This window comes from Ornithodoros turicata, chromosome 3 (assembly GCF_037126465.1).
Source record: "Ornithodoros turicata isolate Travis chromosome 3, ASM3712646v1, whole genome shotgun sequence".
In the NCBI taxonomy this organism is placed as follows: domain Eukaryota; kingdom Metazoa; phylum Arthropoda; class Arachnida; order Ixodida; family Argasidae; genus Ornithodoros; species Ornithodoros turicata.
The window spans coordinates 20,890,443-20,914,365 of record NC_088203.1 but is presented as its reverse complement, the minus strand read 5'-3'; the positions used below and the strand labels follow the sequence as shown (position 1 = coordinate 20,914,365).

Genomic DNA, 23,923 nt, shown 5'->3' with positions numbered 1-23,923 from the left:
CCCATGGCCGGTTCATTCATTCATTAACGATTAATATTAATAATGAATCCTCATTATTAGGTTTTAATTTTTGTAATTCTAAAAATGTATTATAGCATTATTAACAATTTATAAAATTAGTGCATGAATGTGAAACATTTATTTATCTATGTAGAACAATGATATTTAAACGCAAATAGCGAGTATATGTAGAATTCAAAATTCGGATATTCGAAATTCGACGATTTCGTCAGAGAGTCACACCTCATGCGTCCCATCTCGTGGTGACATATTACTCTGTCAATTAACCGATCATAATTCATTCCCTTTTTTAAAATTCCTTGTTAGCGCCGCGAAGCAACTGTGGCTATGAGCGGCGTACAGACGTGGACAGATGGAGAGAGGACAGCAGGAAGCAGTGGGGGAACAGAGGGGATCATTCATTATCATTCAACGTCTTTCTTCACGAGCAAGGACCAGCCACCGACTATCACGACCTAGATGAGCACTGCTATCTGCAATGTTTCAATTTTACTTCGCAGCATTTGATTCAAACTAACGCAACGTCACTCGTACCATTACGCAATCATATTCTTTACTATCATCTGCACGTAACGGTAAGAACGCTACAACGGTTAGGTCACCTTCCATGTGACGTTCTGAGAATTCACCCCCCCCCCTCCCCTTTGCGTGGTGTTCATTCGAGAACGCAGCGCCTCCATACACGACAATTTGTTTCTCTCTCCCACAGTCACAGCACGCAAATAGAGTGGGTAACCCTTCCTCGTCGCTGCTGAACGCAAGTGGTCGTTTCTCACAGCCGCGGACCGCCGTCGGGTTGCCAAGGTAACTGGCCGGGCCCGAGGGTTGACCATAATGGGTACCAAGGGCTACGACTATCCGAAGAGAACCACGGAGATGATGCACTAGTAATTTTGTTTATTTATTTGCTTACAGGTACTGCAACATCAGCAGAGACTGTAGGAGGGAATGAATCCAAACAGTTAACACAAGACAACTCGCGAAGAGGATCATCAATATTACGCTATTCAGCTAGATGGAAGGATTGCCCCCCCCCCCTATCCCCCTCCCCGCTGATTCTCATTATTTGACCTCCCTTTCTCTTTCTGTATCCTTCATTTCCGTTTATTTCTTCTGATTTTTGTCTTTATTTACTTATTAGCAGATCGGGCCGTGTCACAACTTACGTCCCATTCACTTGTTATTTTATTTTTTGACATCATCATCTTCATCAACAAGAGCAAGTCCTTCGAAAACTGCATTTAAAACAACCAACACGATATGAATACAGACTCCCCGGAACGGAACAAGGAAGTCCCAGCAAAGAAAAATGCTCGTGAAATGAATGAAATTTTTATTTTGTCGTAGACGAATGCCTGATATGTTCTTAAAAGCAGAGTGCACGACGCCTGGTATGGAGTGAAGAACAATCAAGTTGAGCTAGGAAGGAACAATGGATCGTTCTTCATTAAAATCAAGTAATATATATATATATATATATATATATATGTGTGTGTGTGTGTGTGTGTGTGTGTGTGGAATGACCGAATAGTTGAATACTGGAGACCAATAAACTTGATCCTCGTACGCAAAAAAGAATCGCACCGTTCAAAAACATTCCGAGTTAATAACTGGTTGCTGACACTTACAAAAAGTATGGTTTAAACCAGAGACAGTCCTCTTGTACGCAATCGTCCTCGTGTAAGGGTTACTTCACTTAATTACACCTGAACAATATATTCCCGACGCCTTAAATCCCCAGTTGGTCCGTAACTTACTGGAGCATCCCACTTTTGCTGAAATGCGGTTCGCGTGATTTCAAGTCTCCCGGGGAAATCCGTGTGTGGAATACAAAAATATGTTGGTATTGAGGCATAGGAATCTTTCGTTTCCTTTTCGTCATGTCAGGGCTTATGTGTATCTACATGAGCACACTCTAAGAAGAAAAAAGGGAGCAAAGTAGGGAGTAATTGCAGCTTCTACTCCCATAGACTGCAATTACTCCCCATTGTAGTCCCATAACTGCGAACTTTACACACCAGGACTGGCTGGACTCTCGCCCTTTCTCCCTATCGAAATTGCTTGGTCCCTGGCCCAATCCAGCCCTGCAACTCTCTGCGCTCAAAGCTCTTCTGACATTTCTGGACACCATCGGCCTTCGATCGTTATTGTGAAGGAGCTCGTTATTTTATTCCCCCATTCCCACCAGCAATGGGGTACAGTATCGCCTGTGGCGATGAAACTCCCCACTCTCCAAGGTGAAAAATAAAGTTGTTGTTGTTGTTAGTCTCTGAACGTCACCAATAATTTCCTGAATGCAACAGTCGACGTAAATATGTGCTCTTCGCGAACTTGATGCACTCTAAGAAAAAAAGGAGTGAAATGGGGAGTAATTCCAACTTCTAGTCCTTTAGACTGCAATGACTCCCCATTTTTGTCCTCTAACCCCGACAGTTACTCCCCAGAACTGCAAATTGTTGCTGAACTGCACAAATGGTCCTCCGAATGCAACAGTCTACGTAAATATGTGTTCTTTGTCAATTTGATGCCATAAGGCTGTATAACTCAGGCAGCTTAGCAATTTTCCGCCCACTCTGAGTAAGAAACAGTTAGCGCTTCTTTCTTCGCAAATTGTGCTCTATGTATGTCGCAAGATTTTATATCACTTCATATATCACGGTTGATGGTTTGCTTCAAAGTATTTTCATGCCTGCACATGAATTATGTACCTGGGACCCATAACACAGAACGTGAAATGCAGTCTCCGCTCTGTAGCATTCATTTACTCCCGTGCATTTACTCCCGAAAGGGACTATTTTTTGTGGCAATGAATTTAGTCCCCAAAAGGAGTAAAATTACTCCTTTTTTTTTTTCTTACAGTGTGGAATCAGACTCTATAACTTAGCTAACTACCTACACAGAGGAAAAAATAGTCACAGGTTCTTTTTCGCGAAATTGTGACCTATGTGTGACGGTCCGAGTTTCTTGATAAAATCGGTTTCACAGACCTTTTCCAATTTTCTAAGATCAAAGGGACAGCGCGCCCTGTTGCTTTCAAACGGTCGCAAAAGCTGGTGTTCCCCCACAGTTGAAAGCCATAAAACTTTAGTTGACATGAACGCAGTGTCTCTCCGTGGGAAGGGATGCTCCCCCTTATACAGTGTTGTTTTGCCCTTGAGGCGGCTTTGTGTAGAAGGCAGCATAACTGTATGTTAACGGAAGCGTGGAAATTACAGCGTTCTTAGAATGCAGTGTCGGACGCACATGTGTTCTTGGTTTGGCGTACGTGACTGACCCGGACTGTGGCATGGCGCGAGAAGGTTATATAAACCAGGGATGAATTCGAGAGGGAGAGAGAGTGGGACCGTCGCCTAAACAGCCAGTCGTAGTTTGCGTCCAGGATCGGAACCAGCGAAGAGTCGTCGAGATGTGATCCAGAGCGGGAGCCCGGACGGATGCCCGGAGGGAGATGGACGACGGCGGCGCCTTGATGCCTGGAACCCATCTTCGACCTGAGGGTTCGTCCCCGAAGTCTCCTTCCACGTGCGCTGACGTCCGGGCAACCGAAGTTACGACCTAGAGGCCTAGCTGGCGGTGACTGACCGGAAAGAGGTGCACCCGACGACGTTGTGGCGAGCGGAGAGACGGATCGACGAGGGCGGTAGCCCAGCTCCTGGGACCGAGCCTCCAAGTGGGACGGTACGCCTGCCGCCAAGTCGCCGTCTTCGCTATTGTATGACCCGGCCGAGGACCAAGAATGGAGACCAGAGCGGATGAAGATCGACGGAAGCAGCAACCGAAAGCCACAGCATGGAAAGCCGGCCGCGTAGGTCACTGCTGAAGTCGTCTTCAGAGCTCGTCTGCCACGCCATCGTCCATGGCCTGGTGAAGAAGTGGTGACGTCGGGGTGCGCAAAGTTAGGGTCAGTCACTCTTGCCGCCTTGTTATGTCTCCCTCGTGCGCCTATATCCCTCGAGTTTAGTTTGTCGTGCAGTTCGTGTTATCGTTCATTTAGTTTGTATCATTCATACATTTAAGTTGTGTCCACTTATCTCATGTGTTTTATTGTCGCGATTCATGTAATCTATCACGCACCGTGATTAATACTGTTGCAGTTGAGCTTTCATTAAATCATGTTCCGTTATTGTTGACGAGGTGCGTGGTGTCATTCCTTCTCGCCTCTGCGGGTGCCCACGTTGAGTGTATCCCCTTTTTTTCCGTTAATTTTGCGCTCCGTTCCCCTCGGCTACGGCGAGGGACGTCACATATGCATGTCGCAAGATTTTATATCACTGGACATATCACGGTTGATGGTTTATTCAAATTGTTTTCATTCATACGTACGAATTATGTACCCGGGACTCCTAGAACAAACCGTGAAATGCAGTCTCCACTCTGCGACATTCATTTAGCCCTGTCAATTACTCCCTAAACGTACTGATTTTTATGGCAACGCATTCAGTCCCCAAAATAATACAAATAGCCCATTTTTTCCCCTAGAGTGCAGGTTGACAGATGAAAAGTGGGACGGTCACGAAGGCTACAGGTACAACGTAAGGAGGGTGGTTCAATAAATCACATTAAAACAATATCTCTCAACTATCTCATGTCGATATTAGGCAGCAGGTACGCGTATGAGCATTCCTTTTTTACTGCGACAGCCGTATGAGGGGGACTTATGAAGAACGCTGCGTGGTTCCTGGCATTTTATTCGGCGCGCAATTGGTTGGCGCAGCAGCAAATCGGAGAGCAGATAAAAACAGAAAAAGAAAAGCGCGGTGCGACTGCGAGCGGTGTCAGCGTACCAGACGCTATGTGTGGGGGCCATGGAGAGTTATGCGCCTTACCTCACGTGACTCACCTTACCTGTAAATCTATTCCTAATTATTATTATTAATGTATGCCATAGTATTAATGTATATGCATATTAATGCATATTATTAATGTATGGTATTATTAATATGCGCAGATAGAGAGGCCCTGCGCGCCGGCTGCGGCACGCGAACGGCATAGCACATCGAGCGATTAAGCGGCCGAACGCGCACTGGCTGCACGAAGAGAGAACATGATCCAACAGTGACGGAACGCAAGGCGGTTGCGATGAGTTCAAGAGACGAAGATGGGAGAACGAACAAGTTACGCGAGCACGAAGTCGTGACAACGAGATGTAAACGATCCCAGACGAAACGTATGCGCGTCCGTCGTAGTTTGCTCTGGCCAACGCGGAGTTTGCGGAGGAGTTTCTGAATCACGTGTTTAGACATGTTTATGACGTTCGCGATAGGCTGTGGTTTCGGACCGATGTGGCGCCCTCACGCGCGCAACACAGACAATTCTTGCACGCGGACGAGAGCGATGTTTTTATTTTTTTTTTTTTTTTTTGTGAACCTTAAAAACAAGTTACTGCCACGGCAATTTGGCCTTTGGGGGCAACTACTGATGGCCACGTTGGTAAGCGGCAGCCACTCCAGACATCGTTGCCGCGCCCACGCGAAATTAGAACGGAAGAGCAATGTGCAAGGGCTATCGTATTTTATTTTTACAATGTATCGTAATGTAATTTTGGTTTATAATTTGTAATCGTAATTTTTATTTTACAATTTCTGTTTATAATTTTTTATGTAATGCACTCGTATTTGTTATATTCATGTAACAAGCCCAAAACCATCCAGTATCGGTAAATACAGTCTTGCTTTTCTGTCTGATTTTGCCTTTTCTTTTTCAACTTGGAACTGGAAGGAATGGCCACAATACAGTGCCCCGAACAGCCATTATTCATTGTTTGTGAAGAACTGCGATTTTTTCTTGAACGTGTTTTTAATTTTTTCAGTACCCCATTTGGGAAGATAGCTTACTTGTATCTCTTGGTTTGTCAAGTGGAGTTTTCCAGTAATTAATTTCGTACACACCGTGTGGCTTGACAGGAAATACACGGCTCCTGTTTTTGGTATATATCTTCATGCCATGGTATATCAGGGTGTTTTATGGCAATTGTGAATGGCAATATGGCAGTTGTAGTATGGCACTGATTGATACTTGTGGTGCGTTACATAGCGTTGCGTGCCGTCCTTCTTCCGGTAGCAGGGAAGCCTTTCTCAATCACATTGAATCAATCTTGAACCCTAGCAGCTGTGCTAAGATCTCAGTTCTCATCGTTGGTGATGTCAACATAAACCTACTGGGTTCTAGTTCTTTTACACACGATTTTCTTCAGCTCAATGAACCTTTTGGTTGTATTAATACTATTTTAGTGCCTACTCGTCCCTCTGCACTCTCGTAACTCGATCCATGTATTAGCAATACTAATATTGTGTCTTACGGAGTATTTGACATCCCAATAAGTGGCCACTTACGCGTATTTTGTTATTGTTTTTCTTTTTAACTAGAGAGCACGTGCGCGTTGCCCCAGTTGCAAGAAATACTCGTCTCATTAATAACACTACACTTGCTGACTTGTACTTTCCGGTCTCTGACATTAACTGGGACGCGTTTTGTAGTGCTAATGATGTCAACTCACACTACTCTATATTCGCAAATAACATAGCACAGTGGAATCGCTCCCTTGCAAGAAATGCTGTTCCGCCCCGGCAATATAACGAAGCGATAGATAACCACAACATTATTCTGATGTATTAAAGCAAAAAAAAAAAAATTATTTCCTTTTTTATTTTTTACACGAAATCCTGCACTCTGGGCTGAATTCACTCGAGCTCACATTCACTTCCCTGTTCACCTCAGAAAGGTAAAGGAGTTTTATTACGCTCGATATTTCGAGGACACATATAACAATCTAGAAAACAGTTGGAGAGCCGTGAGAAATTTCGCCTTTGGTAGTGAATCCCACCATTTTGCGTTTGGCTGACCTTACTAATAAATATATCCCCCACCCTCACCCTTTGTCTACAGAGTTGAGTATTGGCTCCTGCACCTATACCGGTATGGAGTTGATAAGATAAGACACTGATAAGATTAATGACCATTTAAGCAATGTTGGGAGTCACAGAGTCTAGGAGAAATACATTAGCCGCTATATATGTGGTTGTGTCCACTTACAGTTCCCCAAGGAGCTACCACTCTTCCATTTTCCCTTTTCCAGTCGCTGTCTCCAAAATCGAAAGTGTAGTAAGCACACTATAGACAACTATGCTGCTTTTGACCACTGACGGGTTTTGAGGTACTTCCTACTAAGCACATTGTGCCTCTCATATGTGACAAATCATGTTAATGTTTGTAACAACATTTTCGAATCGGGAGTATTTCCAGATGCTATAAAAATAGCAAAAGTAATTCTTCTTAATAAAGGAGGAAGCAAAAATGATTTAAATAATTACCATCCAATTTCAATACTCCCTTTATTTTCCATGGTAGTTGAGAAATCTCTACATAGGCATGGGATAATATCAGAGGCACAAGTTGGCTTTCAGGAGGGCAAATCTATAGAAATGGCTCTGATTAATACGAAAGACAACTTGCGGGTCTCACACTAATGAAGCCCAAATCACCATATATTTTTTTTCTTAAAACCAACCAACCAACAAGATCGTGCAGAATGTTGAGCAAAACTTATATACAGTTGGAATATTCCTAGATCTGTCAAAGGCATGTGACTCGATACACCACGATATTTTATATAGCAAAATGTTATTCTTTCGGCGTACGCGATGTAGCATATAACCCTGACCAAAAGCTTCTTGTCCTCTCGTTATCAGTATATAAGAATCCATGGCGTCGAATCCAATAAGGGACTGATTAGATATGGTGTGTCCCAGGGGTCCATTCTTGGGCCCCTTCTGCTTTTGCTTTATATTAACGATATAGTCAACATCCCTAATACTCCCAACATAGTTCTATACTCTGAGGATACCAGTATCCTGTCTTTTTTTCTTTTTTTCATGACAATCTATCGTTTTTGTCTTCGACTGCGAACAGCTATCTAGAGGTACTTTTTATTTGGCTTGTTTCGAACGATCTTACTGGAAACATTAAAAAAACTAAATTTGTTGTATATACAGTAGGGATGTGCCAACCGAATCCTCGAATCCACGAATCCTAGGCAAGGATTCAAGATTCGGGAACCCGGATCCTAGTGCCGAAAACGGCGAATCGAATCTTTCGAATCCACCGACCACGTTTGTTCCTATCGTTTTCAAATTGGCGCCTGCGGAGTCCGCCAAAAGCCTCATTGACCGGCGGGTGTCTTCTTGTTTCTTTGTTTACATTGCTCTGGACTGAAAGAGCTCAGGCAGGAACTGTTACATTACACGTTTAAAAGTAATATGGTTTTGTTTTTGATTGTTGCTTTAGCTTTATGGAAGTAATTCAGGCTCGAGAATTTATGTATTTCTTGTAATCGATGAACAATATGGGTATATGAGATAACTGATGTTCTGAGGCCGCAACAACATAGAAGGGACAATCACATACACGGCCTCAAGTTGCCTAAGAAATTAACGATGATGACGCACCCTGGAAGTCGCTGAGAAGGCGTGTTAGCTTAGCTCAATTGGTAGAGCCCTGGACCGGTAATCCAGAAGATGTGGGTTCGAGTACTACAGCTAGCTAACCTTTTCAGTGACTTTCATCTTTCATCGTATATATGGGTATATTTTCTCCCGAAAGTGAACTATTATGTTTGAACTAAACTGTTTTAAACTAAACTAAACAGTTAACTAAACTGCTAAACTAAACTGTTTGGATTCGAAAGATTCGAGATTCGTAAGATTCGTGGATTCGCAGAACCTTCCTTGGATTCGGATTCGGATTCGGAAAATTCTGGATTCGTCCCATCGCTAATTTAGACCAATTAACAAACCAGTAGAATCTTCATTTACGTTGCGTATTAACAGGGTTCCGCTTGAAATGAAATAAAAATTTTTGGTGTGTGCTTTCATGAAAACTTACACTGGAATACCCACGTCAATAAGCTCGCCTTCCATCTATCCAGATCAACAGGTGCCGTAAACCGAATTAGGAACATTCTCCCAAAATTGGTTAATTAGGAAAATTTATTGCGCCGTCTATTATTCTAAACTCTATTATTGCCTACTTATTTTTGGGTAATACGTCTAATGCTAATTCATGTAAGCTACGTGTCCTTCAATGCCGCGCACAGCGCGGCATTGAAGGACCCGTAGCTTACACTTGAACACTTGAACTTAGCTTACACTTGAACTTTTTCCAGACGCCCTCATTCTCACCTTTGAAAGTATCTTCTTATTTAAACTGGTAATACACATGTTTAGACTGGTTAAAGAAGGCCATCTTGTGCCTACGCAAAGGACGATGTTATAGCCTATAAGAGACATTTGAAAATTTGCAATTCCATCACTGAAAACCAAATACGACGGGCAGTCCATGAGGTATCTAGTTCACCACTTCCATAATAGGTTCGAGCACTTCATAGATCCCCAATATTCATACCAGCAATTTAAACGTGTTTTAACATCACACTTAATAATACATCCCGATAATGGGCTACGTTAGATATGTTCACTTATTTGCCCCCATCTGCTACCTAGGTTGCTACTATTATTTCTCGTCATCTTCTTGTTCCTCTGTTTCTTTTCTTTTCTCACACTCAAATGAGGGTGCTACGAGCCCGGTTTATGAACTCCAGCGATGCATGCTGCTCCATGTAGCTTGTCAGGCTCTGCCTTTTGTACATGGACCAAATTTCTGTAACTGCAGAAATTGAAACTAATTGAAATTGAAATTACGGTCTTTCTTCTCTGTGGCCCTCCGTTATGTAGTCAAAGGTCACAGCGGCTCGTAACTCGACTTGAGTTTGAGCCCTCTGTCCTCAGAATATTCAATTTCAGTGTTCCTGAATAAATTATTTAAGGTTACTTATTCTATCACCATTGCAAATGCGATAGTAGTAGTTTATAAGTAGTGTACATAGTGTATAAAGTAGCATATAAAGCTACCTATTAAGGAATATAAGCTAATATACACAAGCCCCATGAGAAAGTAAACAAGGCTGTTAACACCCGTGGCGGAGGCTCCACTTCTTGAGGGCCAAAGCCGCCGCATCATCGTGTTTACTGCCCTCTGGCACTTGTTTACATACTCTGTCCCTTAATATATTCTCTTTCTCTCTTTATTTTTCGCTTTCCTTGCTATTGCCGCGTCGCTTACTTTATGCTTACATACGCATAAACAGTACCCTCACGCCGGAACGACCATAATGCACATGATGCTCTTTGATTCATGCATTCATGCCGCCAACCTGCGTTAAAAACAGAACTCTCGGAGCTTGTCACATCTTTAATCCGACTGTAGCAGACGAAAAAAGAGAGCTTTATGCAGACCCAGACAAGTTTGCGCGGCATAAGATCACATAATCCCACAGTAATTTCAAGCCCGGATGATCACCTCGCTTCCTATTTATTTTTAAACCTCCAAATGCATCTCATTTACCAGAAGCGAACCTCGTTCCTGGAAATCTGGGGTGTAAAATGTATGATGGGACGACGCCAGGGGCAGGTAGGTCCCTAGGCTCTAATGGCTTTGAATGCGTCACTTTCCACCAGGATAGCGATCACAATCTGCGCGCAGAGTTGTAATCCTCTGACAATAGCGCTGGTACACGTAGTGCCAGTGCATGATGACGTCAGAGACGGGGTATTACTAAATGGTGGACTGGGATGTGGGCAAGGAATGTTAGAAATCGCTGTGTCGCGGATTCGGCTGCCGTCGTCATTACCAAATACATGTACATATGACACACGTACATGATCAGAGACCATCCTATGGACGTCCGAAACGCCTGCATCGTCGACCTTGAGGGTAATCCGATCAAAAGAATGCTTGTGGGGTCCTGGTATGTACAGTCCACACCTGGAAACCTTGACCGATCTGTTGGAGCGTTACCCAGCGTATACCCCAGCGGCGTCCGTCACGTGACTGAAAAGCAATCCGACGAATCACGAAATTTGAATCACGGCAACAACGCTGCTGCCAACGGCCACTACAGATGCCCCTCAGGAACGAGCGAGCCGAACTGGCTCCGAAACGTCGGGTATCGTTCCTCATAAGAACCTCCGGGGTACAGAATGTTCGCGAATGTGCCAGTCCTGGAGTGTGCAGGGAAAATTTGCCGCATAGTGGTGTATGCGCGGCATTGTTTCAGGATATGCTCGATGGTTTCAGGTTGATGACAGTGACCGCAGCTGGCATCATCCCTAGAGCCGATCTTGCACGAGTTGGTGAACGGATATCCTGTGCGTAACCTGGAGCATGGTTCGTGTGACTTGGGGAAGGCCTTTCGTGGGGTCGGAGATTTTGCATAATGTCCTGTATACCAGGATGACGCGCTTCAACTAGCTGTATAACGGACATGTGTGTGTCGGCGTCGTCCGGAACTGGTAAGGAAGGACTGCAGCTGAGGTGTGCTGAGGATGCTAACTGGTTCGCTCTTACGTTGCCTCTGATGCCGACATGAGACGGGATCCATTGTTCCACGTTACACAGGGCACTTCTAGAGTCCGTAAGTAAAACTGCCTTAACTATCCTTCTGACTTGGAGCGCAGCAGCTGCGTGTGAAAGAGCCAGGAGTTCGGCAGTCGTAGAAATATCGGGTAACGTGCTGATCGCCCTTGCCAGTCCACGTTCATTGATGGGATGTATTATGCAGTTAGCTGTAGTAGTTGTATGCAGTAGCCGTTCTAGCGCGGTCGTCAATGAAACCATCTGTAAACACCAAAGTATGCGAGTGGTAGATGTCAGATATCACGGTTTCTGTCGCCACTCTGGCTACCAGGAGGCTGGACTTTCTTCTCACTCTCTTTTTCTTTCTTTTTTTTTTTTTTTTTTTTTTTTGTAAGCCTGGGATGTGAAGCGTTGTAACGGGCAAGAACTCACGCCATGGCGGCGTGGGTAGACTAGCGAAATATATGCCGCGATAAGGTATGCGTAGCGGCAGAATTGGAGCCAATAGACGAGTTCACGCGCCTGACGTCACACTCTAGCGGTGGCGCTCCAGTCAGCAGATCGTCTGCTTGGTGTGGGCAAAACAGCAATCACTTGGAGTAATTGGAGTGATCGTTTTCATGATAAAGTGGGCATGTCAGAAAGCCATGTATCTTTCGGGTACACAAGCCGAATGGGAAAGGGGGGCAAACTTAATTTTCATCAGTTTCCGCACAACGCAGAATGAAGAAATCGTTTGGTCGCTGCAGTTAAGCGGAAAGATCCCCTGACATCCCTTTGGTGAGATTCCATCACGATACCTGTGTACATATAAACGACGCACGAATCGGTGCCAGGTAGTAAATTAGCGCTGTTGTCCGAAACGCCCCATCAAACAGCTCGCCTCAGGTGAAGTAATGGTATGCTTCCAGTGACTTGTACGCTTGCGCAATATCATCTATGAACTGGCTCGGTGAAAATATTAGATAAACTACAATGCTATTGTGATCGGCGGCATGTTTTGTGGCTGGGCTGTCCAGTTTTCGATGTGCAGCGCAAAGGGATGGTCATACTGTATATCGTACATAAACAACCTGGTCTTGTAGCGACACTTGTCTGATTCCTTCAGAGCTCTCGATTATTCGGGTATTATCGAAGGAGACAGTCGAGAGCGGTGTAGCAGTGCAACACGGCCGATGGGGCACTCGCAGAAGGCATCCGCGCGCTGCGTTCAGTGTGTTTTGCGCACACCAACCCCGTGCATGCGCACTTGTTTGTGAACAGTAAGGTGGTCAATTGGAATTATGTGCACATGCATATGTATAAGTAATTGCAGCACATCTGTATTTCGATGGTTTGCATGTTGGTTAAGCGGTCATTAATGGCAAACGCACTTCGTAGTGCACGCACGCTCGAATGTTGGGTGACCTACACAGTTTGCACCTTTCGGGTGTAAATTTCTTGTATGGCATACGCCTGTGTGGCGTAAGTCCAACGCCACACAAAAGGATGTACTCTGCGCACCATTTCAAAGGACAAATTCTACAGAAAACTAAATTTCATGGGATGTATGTTTCAATTGAAGCACTGTTTTAAATGGCTGTCTTCCATACACTTTCTTCAACACTGTTATTATACCTTTCAATTGAGCCTTTGGAATAAAAAAAAGGTGTTTATTTATAAAGAAAATTCCGTTTATACGTTGAAAAGTGGTTTAAAAAACTTGTATATCCTAATTGTGGCGGTGGATGAACTGTTTAACTCGACTGATATATAGTGACCAATGCACCTGGGTGGTGAGACAAGTCATTATGGAAAGAAGGGAGAGGGTGCAGGCAAGCTGGTATTGACTCATGGTAGGGGTCCGAGAGACAAGTCATGGCGGTGTCTGTACTTGGAACACGTTGTCCTTAGAAGAGATCATATCTATGTTTTGTTTTGTTGCGACGCATCATAAGCGCGACAATCTACTGCCGTTCATAGAGTAGCTCAGCTATTTCTTTTTTTTGTGTGTGTGTGCGTGGGGGGGGGGGGCACGGTGCTCCGGCTGCTTGCACGTCACATTTTATGCAGCTGGTATCGAGAGGAACATACGCTGGATTACTGACGTGGTGTTCACGGGAATTGATCAACTGAACGAGGAGAGCCTGTTCGTGTTGGTGCAGCGTGTGATCAAGTCCCGACATCCATTAGCAACACGTCCTTTAATCAGTCAGGACGGCCGTCCTCGACCTTTCGGAAACATGATTATGTGCGCGTCCATCCGCGTAGGAGCAAACCGCGCTTATTTCGAATGGCGCCATATTTAATACCATCAGCTACGTAGGGCTGATGAAATACGACGTCACGAGATCGCTAGAATGCCGTCACTTTTCATCAGAGCGCATCAGTAATTTAACAAGCGAAAATTGATGTAGTAAGTTATGCATGATCGGCCTCGCTATCGAAAGCCATATATTTTGATTGATTTATTACGCTCTGGTGTTGCTTTACCTTTTCTCGTCTCGATCTTTTACTTCATGCCCATAGGTGTCGTTTACCTTTTCGATCTAAAGCGGAAGGTCTTAAATCAATCGGTTTCACACTAACTTGTCATCCTTCGACGCGGCCTGGAGAAGTAACAGCGCAGCATCTTCCCGAGGGCTGTTAAAATTGTGTTTTAAAAGGTTATAAATCTCGTTGACATTCACTGTTCGAGTGCGGCTCCTGGCCACTTTCTGTCTTTCTGGTGCCATTGACCGAAGGCTCATTTTGGCTTCTTCCTCATCAAATCGTTATTTACATCTTCAGCTAAATATGATTTATACATTCAGTACTTTCTTGTCTGAAAGTCAGAACCGCGGCAGTAAGATTAAGTAGAAGAGGAAAACATGTGTGGAAGGAAGCAATGGTGTGTACTATGCCACAAAAACGAGGAGCACGGGTTTCGAAGGCTCTTGTCTTCTGCGTTATTCCCGCAAAATGTGTTTATGGCTGGCTTGAAGTACCTGTCAAGACTCGTATCTCTATAGAGCTATAGAGCTCTACTTAAGTTGGATTCTATTGCATTACAAGCGAAAACGTATGTGTCACATTGTATTCCTGCAAAATATTGCCTATGAATGTCACGCGGAAGCAAGGCATGGTTATTTTTACCCTGGAGGAATATGACATAAAGTGGAGAGCAATCTGCCTTCCGCCTTGCAACATTGGTCCTCCAAGTTTGCCTTCCGACGCCAGTGACAGCAGCCTGCGCTATTAAAGGAACGATCGCGTCCGGAATCTGATCTATGAAACCGAATCCACTATATTCGGCAACGGCCGACAATCTAGCCCGCTATTTTTCTTTTTTCGTCTGAAAAGTGCTTCGTTATCAAATGAACGAACTTTAAAGATCAGCGCTGCTTCCGCGGACGCAGAAGCTCCGGTGGCGTGACGTCACTCCCTATGCGGAGGACAGAGAGCGCGGCGCTCAGAGGAGGAAAGGCGCCGTCCACAAGCCCCGTAACTCTATGAATTACCTTGGGCGCGCCGGACAAGGTTATCTCCGTGTTACATAGATGGTGCTGGATGGAGACGATGGGCAGAGCCATTTATAGGGAGAGTTTGGCCATTCTCTGATCTGTTGCCGCCTCATGGGTGCAGCCTATTTTCACGTCAGAGGCGTCGTACCGCCGTCCTAAAAGCTCGAATCCAAGCAGAATCCGCTTATCAGCCATCTGGTGCGCGCCATTTTGATGCTGTCCGCCAGCTCGTCGACAGTTTTGTTGTCGCAATGAATGCAATCTACAGGAATAACCGGCTTATGACCCACAGCCGGATGTGATAAGGGGGGCTTTGTTGCCAAACTGAAAGAGTTTAAGGACGAAGGCCTTTCGAAGGACGATGTACGCACGTGTCTTCCCTCCTTGGATCGTAAACAACGAATGGCATCAATATGGCGACGGCTACCGCCTGACGACGAAGCAACAATAGAGCACGGCGCGGGAGGTCGCTTAGCCGTGACGTCGCATGACGCGCTTCAAGTTAGGCTCCTCCTAATGGCCAAACTCTCCCTATAAACGGCTCTGACGATGGAGACAGGACCAGTGGGGACACCGGGCGAACTCGTTGGCCCCACCCGAAAACCAGATTTGGCCATTTGTGCTACCTACGTTGGTGTATTTTGGCGCGCGCCGAGCGTGGTGCGCTGGAGTGACGCTAGGATACGACAACAACAAGAACAACAAAAATAAATCGTGACTATGACATGGGGTCAGTCACGGAGAGCAGTACACTACCCCGTTACACGCGAAACATTAGATGTGAGACATGAGAATCAACGACGCGAATGCGAAAAAGGTCCATTCCTGCATACCCTCAACAACCGGCGCCGGTCGTTTTCAGGGACGCTGTCTTACAATACAAAAATAAATAAATAAATGCAATTGTTTTGATTCGGAGCGGTACTTTAAACGCCCTTTGTAGCCACTTTCATCCTGCTTTCTTCCTTCTCGCCTCTCTTCCTGTTCACGAAAGTGTCGCTGCCGTCAAAAGATTCCTCGAATCGAAGCAGACACATAACAATTTGATTGCATGTTTCCAGACCTTTCAGATACCCCAACCCCCGTTAGAAGAGCATCGTCGTTCCGAGAACTTAAAACTGAAACGTCAACAAAAAATACTTGTACAACGTACATACAAAAATACACAAAAATACATGCAAAATACTTGTGGAATTTCCTAATTTCTTCGCACGAGGAAACGTAATTTCCAGAGCGTCCAGCTTGGTAAGCTCGAATAAAAATACTTTAGAACATGTCAACGAATAACAAGTTCTTCTTGGCGGTGATGGTCAAGGTGTGAAGTTTTTCCATCAAGGTAATTGGGGTTGATTTTCACGTAAGGTGTGTCAACCTATTTGGGTGGTGACATGTTGCACGTGCCGCAGGGTAGGACTGCTGACCATTTCTAAACTAATAGCTGGCCGATTGATATTGTTAACTGCTAATTGCTAGCTTTTCCTTTGTGTAACGATACGGTCGCATTCCTTTCACTAAACACCGACGATCAAAATAAAACATTGAGAAGAAGACACACAAATATATCGAAAATCAAAGTAATATGCAATAAAACCGGTGTATACTTTACGTTGGAATCCCATCCCTGGATTTGGAGGAAAGACAAATGGACAGAACCCAATTCTGTTCTGCCCCTAAAACTGAGGGACATCCTACAACCGTCCACTGAACCTATCGCGGTTCAGTTTGTATCACATTTACTCTTTGATAGGGTAACAAAACACAGCGTTAAAATGCCTATTTAGCCTGTGTTGCCACTGTATACCTTTTTGTCCCTTCGAACATGCTTTCGCTTTACTGTTATGGAACGGGCTGCCAACCTGCACTACGTGACAGTGCGCTCAAAAGGGCGATTTCCCTTGCGAGCTTTAGCCGATGTATTTTAGATCTACTTTTTGCGTGCACCCCCCCCCCTTTTTTTTTCCTTTTGGTAGCCGGTTACTTTCTTTTCGTGGATGTGTTTACCTTGCTTCGTTGCGACCAGCCTAGTGCCTTTTCTAGTGGAGCCCATGAACGCCTTTAATATTTGAGAGAGGAATGGCGTCTGTTGAACACACATTTGACCTGGATCACGTCGGGGAGGCCAAGCGTTAGATTCTGCTCGAGCCCATTGTTGGCCTCCGATGTGGCTCATAAAGCGTTCGCGTCGGCGATACGAATGGCGACTACGCCGGGTCCACTCGCGTGAATTCTTTATATAAGAGTTGATAGTAGTTTGTTTGGAATTCTGAAGGAGGTTCGGAGTAATGGTGTTGGTGTGTTGAGGTGGACTTTCTGCGTCCGGAGTCCGAAGATAGATGGCGGGAGTGAAACCGTGTGATGACGTTCTTTTATGTCCAGTTTTAAACGAGAGCGTGCTATGTACTATACGCGTCCCGGGGCGCGAGTGCTTCAGACTCCACTCACTTAACGCAACACAAGCGCTGCTCGACCACCCGGGAGCGTGAGACTCTGAGCCGCTTGTCGAGCTCCCGTTTCATTTCGATGCATGGAAGCAGACTACAAACGCCCGGGGCCTTGAGATTTTCCGTGACGTTTTTCCTGTTTAGCGGCGGCAGGACCGGCAGGACGGCCTTCGAAGTCTGGGTTTGGGAGCGTCTGATGATAGCGTGATCGATTGTTGGCGTTCAAAGAATATTCCAGAGTCGTGGTGCACCTCGGTTGCTGACCATTTTGTTTCAACTGCAGATATTTACAGAGTAGTAAAATGTCAACACATGCAATATAAAATTTTTAATTTCAGTCGTGGGCTCGTCTCGTTGCCTTTTCTTTATATATACTCCTGGGCGTACAGTGAGTAGCCCCGTTTGCTCAAGACAATCCACCTTTTCGGAGAAATCAGGCTCCCTGGAGTTCCGCATCCAATTTTCGCTTGATTAAACTTGAATGCGCCACCTGAGAATTTCTCTCAATTTTCTTGCTCTGGAGCCTCCGTTTCCGCCTCACTGTCTTTCCTCTGTCGATAGTGAATGTACTTGCTTCTTTCTCTTTTGCGTCCCTCGCAGAGCTTAGCAGCAGGAAAAAACAGAGAGAGAGAGAAGAAAAAATCGCTCGCAGATTCAATTTGGTGTCGGGTTGGTTTACTGTTTAATTTGCTTCCAATTGATTCAACTGGCTCGCTAGATTATTCCGTCATGCGCTGAAACGTGGATGTGGCAGTAATTTGTCTTGCGAAGACAACACGGCGATTTTTTTTCTGACGTTCCTGTGGCAGATTTGCAATGATTTGTTTTCATTTGATTGCGTGTCGGCACTGCGACGCAACTGTAGTTATGATCGCATGCACACTTGCACACACAGAGAGAAAACAATATGGAGAGCTGTGAGACAGTGTTAGCGCTGTGGAACACACGAGCCTAGCCCTACCGAATGCCGTTTTGGAGGCTTGTATTTAGCGAGCGTCGTTATTAGGCAGTTCCCGAATAGGGCACCCAAGAGCCTTTGGGGCTCCAAAGGAATCAGAGGTCCTCGTTGAGCGTTGCGCAAAACACTCCTTAGGCTCTAGGCATTCGCAGTGATAGACTGTTATCTCTCTGGGTCCGCAAAACGCTATGGGGGTACTCTAGTGTACGCTAGGGTATTACACAACTGCGTGTTAGAGAATTACGTTCGAGGGAAGACGGTGGTGTGTTGAGTTTTTAGAGAATTATGCTCTTAGCGAAACGCATATCGTTTTACGGTGCCGTTGGATTCGGTGTCTTCCCTCACTGCGAATCAGGGAGTCGAACCGAACCCGAACCTGAACTAGGCGAACCGACACTGAACCGAACCGAAACTATTGGCGCCGTCTTGGAGCTGAACCGGAGCTGAACCGGAACTGAACCGTTAAAAAAAATTCCGTAACGGGTTCAAATGACGGTTCACACCTACCCAAATTACCGACTGTGGGAGAAATTTAAATTGCGCTATACGTAGAGAGTGACTGATGCATGCCAACGGCTTTCATATGGGACACGTTCAAGATGTTGGAGCATCACACACGTTCAAGAGTTGGAGCATCACAAAGGAGCGTCGCAAACGACGATGCACAATTGACTAAATGTACTCGGTGTGAGCAAATTTAGTCATTTTGGCGACTAAATGCGTGAGGCTAAATGAAATTGCATATCGCGGCGACAAGGAGACGTAAAGACAACACCGCAACGTGAGTCTTTATTGTGGTGTTGTCTTTACGTGTCCGTGTCGCCGCGACATGCAATTCCTCAACCAGTCCACAGTCTAAGGAGAAAAATAGGAGTAAAATGAGGAGTAATTGCAGAGTCTGTCGTGGTCGAGGTGTGTCCGCCAGGATGAGAGCGCAGAAGAAAGCGACCGTCTCCGAGAGAGAGAACACGTTGAATGCTTTATTGCCCCAAAACTATGGCATTCTAGCCCGCCATACCAAAACCACACCACACGCGCAGACTGCTCTACGTTAAGTCAACGTCGTCGTCTTCACACGACACCTTCCCCTTTCAGTCTAAAAGTCTAATTCTTTCACTATGTACAATAGCCGTATCTGTCTGGCTTCTTAACCACTCGGCCAGCCCGTGTCTTGACCACGCCTTGGTCCTGTTGTGTGGGCGCTGTTGGAGGTTTGCCGACTGTTGTCGGCTGTTTCTGTCCGGCTGCGGTTGAAAACGACTCCTGTAGGTGTCTCGTGGTTCGCCTTGTGGGGCCACCCTCCGTTCCCACAACATACGACGTCGGGGTTCCTGCTTGTCGAAGAATCGTCCCATGTGCTCCGGCGCCCGCCAGGATGCGGACCCTTGTACCGCTCCGCAGCTCTGGACGCTCCGCCACCCGGTGTCGCGAGTTATACACAATTGCCCTTGCGACCTGTTGTTTCCGATACCGTCTTCGGTATGTGTGGAGATATGGCCACGAAGGGATGAGGGATTTCGGGTTCACAGGGACGTTCGATTGGAGTCGTCTTCCCATCAGGAGTTCGGCCGGCGCGTACCCACAGCTTCCGGGTGTCGTCAGGTGTGCTAGGAGGGCGCTGTTGACGTCCGGTTCCTTTTTCAAAAGGGCCTTCGCCGTCTGGACCGTGCGTTCGGCCTGTCCATTGCTTTGCGGAAAACGTGGGCACGACGTGACGTGCTTGATCCCTTGCGTCGACAGAAACCGCTGAAATTCTCCTGATGCGAATTGAGGGCCGTTGTCCGACCGAACAACCGTCAGGCACGCCAAACCGTGCGAACATAGGCCGAATCTTCGCAATTACGTTTGCGCTCGTTGTGGTCTTGAGTCTGCTCAGCTAAAAAACTTCGAAAAATAGTCGACGACTACCAAGTAGCTTCGTCCACTGGCGTAGAACAAGTCCATGCCTATCGTCTCCCACGGTCGTTGCGGTAGCGTCGACTGCATTAGTGGTTCCACCCCCGGGATTCGATGCTCCTGGCAGGTCGGGCATCGGCGTATGTAGTCCTGTAGTTCCAGACTGATTCCTGGCCACCACGCTGACTCCCGAGCTCTCGCTCGGCACCTCGTAATCCCCTGGTGTCCCGTGTGCAACCTTTCCAGGACTTCATTGCGAAGAATTGGGGGCACGACCAGACGAGACCTGCGTAGGAGCAGACCTCTGACGACGGAGAGCTCCCAGGAGAGGCTGGCGTACTTACGCAGATCGGGTGGGAGGGTGTCGGCAGGAGGCCATTGTGTTTCGCAGTACTCCATTACTCGGCACAATGTTTGATCTACCCGCAAAGCGTTTCTGATGCGCGAAAGCATGTTGCGTGATGCCGGCAGCAGGTCTACGGTGAGGACCTCGAGGTCCTTGACAGCCGACTCCAACATGTCATTATTGCCGTTGACGTCGGGAACCGGATTTCTGGAAAGCACGTCGGCAGTGTACAACTCCTTGCCGGGTACATATGTGACTGAGAAGTCGTACTCGCGCAAGTGCGCATTCGCAGTCTTTGCAGACGAGGAGTGAGGTCATCTAGCCTCTTAGAAGTCAGGATCGGTACCAGAGGCTTGTGGTCCGTTTGTACTTGAAAAGGGAGGCCCAACACGTACATACGAAATTTCTCACACGCCCACGTTACCGCCAAGGCCTCTTTTTCCACTTGCGCGTAACGCTGCTCAGTCGTAGTCAGTGTTCTGGAAGCGTACGCAACTGGATGACGTTCGCCATCCGACTCGTCCTGTAGGAGTACCGCTCCGAGACCATACGACGACGCGTCTACTGACAGCGTATGTGGCCGCAATGGGGAGTAGTACGTGAGAACAGGGGTGCTCGCGAGCTCTTCTTTTATCTTCTCGAAAGCTTCCTGTTGCTGAGGGCCCCAGTACCACGCAGCATCTGACGCCAGAAGATCGCGGAGGGCTTTCGTCTTTTCGGCCATGTGAGGAAGAAACTTTGCAAGGTGGTTGAGCATGCCGAAAAATGAGCGCAGCTCGCTAACCAACTGCGGTGCTGGCATCTTCCGAATGGCTTCGGTCTTGTCCGGGTCTGCAGAGGTACCGTTAGCGTCAAGTATATGCCCAAGGAAGTGGATTCTGGATCTTCTGAATTGACACTTTTCCTCGTTGAGAGTCACGCCGGCATCCTTTAGCGTACGTAGCACAGCGTGCAGTCGCTTATCGTACTCGTCTTCGTTCCTCCCGAATATCAGAACGTCGTCCATGTGGCGCACTGTGCCTTCGAGTCCTTGCAGGATCCGGAGCATCTCGCGTTGGAAAAACTCAGGGGCAGTAGCAATTCGAAATGGAAGACGCAAAAACTAGTATCTTCCCAGTGGCGTTATAAACGTCGTCAGTTCGCAGCTTTCTGGGGAGAGAGGCGCTTGCCAGTAGCCAGCGTTGCAGTCGAGCTTGCTGAAAACTTTTGCCTGTGTGACCTTGTTGAGATTCTCTTCAACCGTCGGCATAAAGATGCGCTCGCGGACAACCTGTGCGTTTAGTTCGCCGTAATCTACGCAAATGCGCAGGCTTCCGTTCTTCTTTCTGACGACGACCATCGGCCCGCACCATTCCGTAGCGTGTTCAACCTTCTTGATGACGCCAAGCTCTTCCATCCGGTGCAACTCGGCTTGAACGCCCGGTAACAGTGGCAGTGCGACCCGCCGTGGATAAGTGACGGCGTGTGGTCTTGCATCTGGCTTTAGTCGGATGCTGTACGTAGCCTTCATTCGCCTCAGAGACCCGAATAGGCACTGAAACTCCGATGGGACTGCGTTCAGTCCGACATCGTGGTTAACCGAGAGTAGCTGTGGAAGCACATCCAATGCTTTTATGGCAGGGCGGCCCAACAAAGCATGCTGGAGACCCTGAACGACAAAGATCTCCTGGGTCGTCGTCTTCCCAATCTAGTCGACTTGAGCTTCTACTTGCCCAAGGGTATTTATCTTCGCCCTTCCAGGACCGTAGAGTGATTTGAGAGGCTGAGTAAGAGAGTTGCGGGCCTGACTAGAAAGCGCAGTGGGCGGCACAGCCGTAACATCTGCGCCAGTGTCGACCTTGAAATTCACAGGTTTACCATCAACTTTGGCTATAATGTACCATGCATCAGAAGACGATGGGTTTCGGATGTCACCAAGGAAAACCTCTTCAACAGCTCGTCGTGCTTTGCCTTGCTGTCGCCGACGAGTTCCGGACTTGTGTGACGGGGATGCTGATTTGCATACCAAGGCCAAGTGCCCTAATTTCTTGCAGAGATTACAAGTTTTCCCTTGAGCCGGACAGTCAGTCCTTTGATGAAACTGGCGTGAACCGCACCACTTGCAAGGTGCAGATTGTACTTCCGGGTACCCAGTACGTGGCTCAGTGCGGGACCGGCTCCCCTTTGTCGCTCCAGATTTCGCCGAAGTCAAAGCCTCCACGACGGTTTCCGAGGTTGTGCCATTTCCGCGAATGAGACTCTGTTGTCCCTTGACGGTTTCGGAGTTCCGGGCCATGCTCACGGCTTTCTCCAAGGTGAGACTGGCGTCGAGTTGCAGGCGTTCGCTCAACGCCCGGTCTCGTAGGTCGACAACAATTCTGTCTCAGATCAATTCGTCCTTCAATGGACCGAAATCGCAGAACTCTGCCAGACTGTGAAGCTCCTTCACGAACTCTTCCACAGTTTCGTGTTCCATCTGGGATCGAAGGTTGAAGCGCGCGCGCTCGTATATGACGTTCTTGCTCGGGACGAAGTACTTGTCGAAGGTCGCCTTCAGTTGCACGTAATCGTTGGCCGCTTCCTCGGTCAGACGCAACGAAATGAGCACGTCCTCTGCTCCGCCACCCATCGCGTAGAGAAACGTGTTGATCTGAGTTGAAGCGTCCTGCTTTTGGAGTCCGGATATCACTCGGTAGCGTTCCCATCGTGTGACCCATCGCCTCCACCCCTTTGGCCGCCTAAAGTCAAACTTCCCAGGAGGTTCTACCGCGAACGGGTTGAAAGGCGGTGCCAGAGGGCCGGTTGTCGATGCGCAGGCAGCTTCTGTGAGTCCTTGGGACGTCATTGCAGCGTCGCTCGATCGTACAGCGGCGAAGAAGGACACGCGTCGCCTTGACCAGCTATCCCACTGCTGCCGCCATGTCGTGGTCGCGGTGTGTCCGCCAGGATGAGAGCGCAGAAGAAAGCGACCGTCTCCGAGAGAGAGAACACGTTGAATGCTTTATTGCCCCAAAACCACACCACACGCGCAGACTGCTCTGCGTCAAATCAACGTCGTCGTCTTCACACGACAGCGTCTAGTCCCCGAGACTGCAATTACTCCCCACTTTAGCCCCATAACCCCAAAATTTACTCCCCAAATAGTCACTGAGCTTCGCAGATGGTCTCCAGAGTGAAACAGACTACGCAAATGCCCTTCGTCAATTTGGTGGAATAAGGCTACATAACTTAGTTGACTTGACAGTTTTACCCCCACACAAAGGAAAAAAATACAGGTTATTTCTCGCGAAATTGTGCCTTATGTATCTCGAAAGATTTTATATCACTCGACATATTACGCCGACGCTGATTAAAAAAAGCCAAACAAAACTATAACTTAAATGCTCTTCTC

General features: G+C 46.9%; 1 protein-coding gene across 2 annotated transcripts in view; it reads right to left on the bottom strand.

Annotated features, from left to right (window-relative positions):
• Positions 1–23,923, bottom strand: part of LOC135388268 (uncharacterized) — a 543,978-nt gene that overhangs the window by 95,686 nt on the left and 424,369 nt on the right. The window lies entirely within an intron of this gene.